Source organism: Telopea speciosissima, chromosome 6 (assembly GCF_018873765.1).
Source record: "Telopea speciosissima isolate NSW1024214 ecotype Mountain lineage chromosome 6, Tspe_v1, whole genome shotgun sequence".
In the NCBI taxonomy this organism is placed as follows: Eukaryota; Viridiplantae; Streptophyta; class Magnoliopsida; order Proteales; family Proteaceae; genus Telopea; species Telopea speciosissima.
In genome coordinates this window covers 49,508,775-49,514,852 of record NC_057921.1, presented here as the reverse complement: position 1 = coordinate 49,514,852, position 6,078 = coordinate 49,508,775, and positions in this window count along the sequence as shown.

Genomic DNA, 6,078 nt, shown 5'->3' with positions numbered 1-6,078 from the left:
GGTCTTGCAGGATTCCAAATGACTAATTTATCCTTTAAATTTGTTAAAATTATACGAGTACCCAAAGAACGGGCTTACCAAGTTTCCATGATACAATTGGGCCGAACTATAGGACATGGGAAACAAACAATTGGGCCGAACTGGGCCTAATCTCTGCAGAGAAGGAAAGGAGACCCAATAATAAGTTAATAACATACTTTGTAATCCAGGGATCGGTCTTGGGATCGGTCAAAATCGGGTTTTGCAGGTTCGATTTTGGTATCTGTTTAAAATACTAAAAATCGGTGAGGATCGGTCAAAATTTTTGACAAAATAAATAAAAACACGAAAAAAACAGTCAAAAAATAAAAAATAATCACACGTATCGGATCAGATCGGTCAATCCACTAATACCTGGCCGGATTGGTCATTAATTGGGATCCACTAGTACTATACCAATATTGATCCAATCCGGCGATTTTTTACCAATCCGATCTGATACATCAAAGTATCAAACCACGGTTAGAAGGTTAAATGGTTAAACCATCTAAAAAAAGAGAGAAGTGGGGGTAAATAGACAGAATTAATTGCACTGTAAGTATCCCATGTTTGGTGAAATTGCGTTTTAAAGCCTTTATTTTTAGTAATTGCAACCGCCATGTAACCTAAACCATTAAAAAGAGTCAAATTGTCTAACCTAAGTCCAATCTTACCAATTTAGGTAATGGTCTTAAATTGAAGGAGTAAGGAGGAATAGCTCGGTTGCAGAGTTCCATCATCAACTCTGGAATTGAGGGAGAAACAAGGCAGAAGACTATAATAGACATTAGACTTCTTTCAAAGTCAAAGTTTCCAATGCATAATTTCACCAAGTACGGTACCAACACCAACAATGCAATTTAGCCAAAGAAAATAAAAAATATTAATAATAATAAAGGAAAAAGGAACGCTAACCGGTCCTTGTGCGTGGCATGTACCTGGTTCCAGACACAGTCCAGTGCGAAAAGACTAGTGCACCCCTAGTCCTTACTAGGGGTGCACTGATCTTTTCATGTTGGGTTGTGTTTGGATGCAGGTACATGTCGAGGCACAGCATCAGTTAGCGTTCTTTCTCCCTAATAATAAAAAAGGAAAAAGAACATAAACTTAAGACAAGATGTATTTCATGAGTTCGTTTCCTCTGCATGTGAGAGGCAACCACCTATTCTATTTTTTCCATTTATAAGGGGAGGAGGGGTATTTATGAAAATAAAATAAACATGTGATTGGCTTTGAGATGTACGTTCACCTGCATGTACGTGCAGATGATCCATTCTCGTATTTCACAAGGCCTTGCTATCATTGAGGCAACTCCTAGTCTAGCCCCTTGAAAAAGATATCATTTGACCAATTCAACTATCATTTCAACCGGGCTTCTTTAGATTGGATCTTTATCCTCTCAAGTGCGGTGCATTGGGTGGTGTGCACCTCATTTTGTGCATCCAACGGTGCACTAGGCAATGCACCTTTAAAGTTCATTCTCTTATTCTCATGGCCACCCTCGGATGCTCAAGTGCAGTACACTGTGCACTGTGCACTTGAGTGCATAAAAATTTCTAACAATGTCAGTTACAAATTCAAAGTCACAACAGTTAAAGAAGCAGTACATTTAATGGCATGGCAGCGCATGGTCAAGTGCACATTGACAGATGTAGGTTGACATTAATAACTCTAATCTAATTAATAGTTCCCTTCTACCCAAAAAAAAAAAATCTAATTAATAGTTCCCATGAATAAATAGAGTAACCTTATTTTGAAGAGTTCCAGTCAATCATCAGAGCTGAAAGATAAAAGAGAAGACTGTGTATAGAAGAGAACTCGTATTTAGCCATGGAAGCAGAGCATGTTAGGAGGAATCTTGTTGTGATGATTTTAGAGTTGACAATTTTGAGGGGGCAAGTCATAGGAGAGGAGCCGGATCCAGATTGGCAAAGCAATGCCTCCATAACATTCTCTCTCAAATAATTCAAAAAATGTTTTAAGATGCGCCTACGCTCATTTTGCATTGATGCTTGTTTAAAAGAGTGTACTGCTGGCCCTGCAGATTGCAATCTTGGTTTGCCAATGTCTAGGTGCAACAATTTCACCTCTGGTATATCTCTCTCTCTCTCTCTCTCTTCTAGTTTTTTTTTTTTAAGGTCTTTTTCTTTGAGTAGGATACTAATTAATTCAACTAAGTTGTAAGGCTTCGCTTGTTTCGATGAAAATTTGTTAGAAGAATTTTACATTTTGCTTTTCTATTTCTCAATGTCATCTTTTGCATTTTACATCAAAACAATTTCGCCTTTACACGATCCAATGTAGAAAGATTTTTCACCACAAGACTTCAAATTCTACTACTTGAAAGGATGATGCATGTGGCAATCTAAATTGGTGGATAGATAAGGGATGGTTCAGATAATTAAGTCACATGTCAAATTTTGGACTCATATTCAATCATATGTCTCGTACTTATATTGGTATGTATCCTCATATATGTTCATGCATGTATATACTACTCCGATTAGTATTGCACACTCCCCCATATTTTGGATTTTTTAAGCCCTATTTTGCCACTTAGGAAATTCTGTTTAGACTGAAACCTGATATATGAGCAGTAGACATGCCCATAAAACTTGGGCCTTCATTGGATCATACCACGTGGCAAAGCAGGTGATCGACTTTCTCCATGGCCATGAAGGAAACTTTTGTGCCCTGATTCTTTTGGTTAATACCCATAACAATCCTATTTCTTATTTGATTGTTGTTTTTCAATGGTGGAACATATGTTTGTATTGGTACAAAAAATCCATATTTAGGGTTCCTTTATTTCCATGTACGAGAGTTGGAAGATAAAATTTTTCCTGTAAAATAGAAGTTTATACAGTTTACTTTGACGAATGATTATCAAATGCTCTTTCTAGCTAGAGGATAACAAGTAGCTTAGTTCGATCGATATACAAATTAATCAATGAACATTTTGTGACTATTTTTTTTGTGATGATTTTTCTTAGGGAAAATTCTCTTTAAACATAAGGCATTTTCTACACCTACTCACATATAATGTGTGTTATGTGACAGATGTGGCGAAAATGGAAGAGTGACAGAATTCCTGCTCCGATAAATGTATGAAGGATTAGAGATTGACAGCCGCTTTGAAGAACATGATGACCATATACTAGTATTTTGCATACATAAGAATAAGAGGCTAATTATGTTTATCTTTGATGTAAGGAGATCGATGTAAACATGAATGCTTTGCTTTATTAAATAGAGTAATGTACTTTATCTAAGAAATTTACATACATGGCTTCAAGTGGTTAAGAGACAGATCCAGATCCTCTACTGCCGAGCTGCCCGGCAGGACCGTTGTGCCCTAACACGGGGCTACGTGCAATGTCCGCCTTACCCCGCCCAAATGCCTTGCCCTAGTGGGGATAAGGCGGACAATGCGCGCCCCATGGCCAGCGTTGTCTACAGGGAGGATCCAAATTGTTAAGAGACTGCCTCATCCCTTGACCACTCCTTCGCTTGAATGCTTACAGAACCAATGAATTATGGTACCTCTAGCATAACTTTAGGGCTTTAAGAGGGTTTCCGTTGTTATGAATACTAGATGGTCAATAGGTAATCCATTCATGCCCTTCATTGAGGCCTACACTGCACAAGGCAAGAAGAGATGGGGGAAAGTGGGAAGGGAAATTAGATGAGAGAAGGAAAATGGAAAATGATAAATGAAAATGGGAGTAAAAGAAACAAAGCACAGCCTAGTAGGTTAGGAGAATCTCAGCTAAATGGGGTAGGGTACATGGATCCTTGCCCTCTAGGCTCTATCCGAGGTCATACTTGGAACAAGACCTAGACTATGCATGTCCTTCCTTACAACTTCCCCTATGGTAATCATTTTACAAATCCTACAACTAGGATCCCGCCCAAACGTTTGTCGGCACTCCCTTATGCCTCTCAATTATGACACAATGCTGCTAATTTTTATTAGTATTTTCCTAGATGGCCTTTGTGAACCCAAACTACATCAAGGACTACAAATTTACCTTCAAGTAAATGGATATGATTGCTTAGTACCCTCATCCCAATATTTTGTCCAACTTCGGTGTTTTTTTATTCTATGTACCAACTTATGCTAAATCTGTTCATCAGGTTTTTCTTAGTATTATGCTTTGACCTCAAATGCTTAATGGATATTGATGTACTTGGTTAGTTTGTTGGTTATTAAACAAAGTGGAGAATTTGAAACATCATTTACATTGTATACATATTGTGCTATCTACAATGGTTTTGATCTTTTTTTTTCCTTTTTTTTAAATCAGATCCTACTGAGGGCCCATAGACCACTCGATCGGGGTGTTAGCCCAAGAGGGCAATTAGGGTGGCATCCCAACTCCAAGAGGAGATGGAGGCCAAGAGAAAGGGGAGGAGGGGGCAAAATAAGAATGTCTAGCATCCAATGGGGGCGAAAGTAAAACCAACGACCTATCCTTTGGACTTAAGCTAGAGCCCTACTGCACCGGCAACCACCATCGTCAAGGTGCTTCCCCTTTTTAGTTTGTTGGTGGCAAGGAACTATGTGGTACATGGTTAACATTGGCTCTTTTGATTTTTCTATTTGCTCATGGATTTTCTTTTGGGTGGATCAGAAACAATTTTTCCTTCTTAGGTGGTTATTTTGGTTGAAAAGTCAAAGTTTGGTTGTGTGCTTAATGAAGTTTTTTTCTACAAAAAAGACAAAGTAATGATGAATTGTTTGTAAGAAATATGATGTTAGCCTTTACTATTTATTTAACCAAGAATAAGATAAAACTTTGATTCCATAAACGAAAATTTTGAGGTTTGTCTTATGGGATGAAGTTCTCTGCATTGGGGGTGCAAGGTGAGCCTAGACACATGGCGATGGGCAAAAAGACCGGCCCCCTCCCTGAATGACCCAAACCCGCCCATGTCCCGCCCCATGTGTCTGTGCGCAGCCTATGTAAAGACACGTCTACCCTCTTGTTTTGAGGAAGAGAGAGATCGACACATGGGAGTGCTGGCGTAGGCCACACTCCAGTACAGAGAACTACTTCCCTTAGTTTATTTATAGGCATCACATTCTTTAAAAAAAGGAATTTTTTTATTTTTGGTTCATAAATTTGACAGTTAGGAGTTGGGACCCATGCGGAGGAGAACTTTGCCGTATAAATTAAAAATGACTATTATATGTTGCAATGCCCAAATCTGGTGCATGAGAAGGGGAGAAGGGGTATCCATGAAAACAAAATAAACATGTGATTGGCTCTAAGATGTACGTTTCACCTACATGTACGTGCAAATGATCCATTCTCGTATTTCACAAGGCTTCGTTATCATCGAGGCAACTCCTAGTCTAGCCCTTTGAAAAAGATCTCATTTGACCAACTCAACTATCATTTCAACTGGTCTTCTTTAGATTTGATCTTTATAGGAGGGGGAGGGGGGGGGGGGGGGGGGGATTTAAAAAGGGGGAGGAAGGGGGGGGGGGGGGGGGGGGGGGGGGGGGGGGTAGGAGGAGGGGGGTTGGGGGGGGGGTGTGTTTTTTGGGGGGGGAAAGAGAAGAGGGGGGGGGGATGAGGGGGGGGGGGTGTTGGGTGGGGGGGGGGGGGGGGGGGAAAAAAAAGGGAAGGGGGGGTTGGTGTGATGATAATTAGAGGGTTGGGGGGGGGGGGAATGGGGGTTTTGGGTGTTTTTTGGGGAAAGGGTGGGGAAAGTGGGGGGGGGAGTGTTTGTTGTTGTGGAGGGGGGGGGAAAGAGGAGAAAAAAGAAGGGGAGATGGTGTTTTGGGTTGAGGTGGGGGGGGGGGGGGGGGAAGGAGGGGGTTGGGGGGGGGTGGTGGGTTATTTTTTAGAGAGGGGGTGAGAAGGGGGGGGGGGGGGGGGGGGGGGGGGATTTAAAGTTTTTTGGAGGAAGGGGGGAAGCCTAAGAAAAACAATAATAAGGGGAAAAAGGAAAAGAGAAAAAAGGAAAAAAATGAAAAAAAGAGATTGTTTTGAGGGGGGGAGAAAAAGAAAAAAGAAAATTGGAAAAAAATTTATAAAATTTTTAAAATAT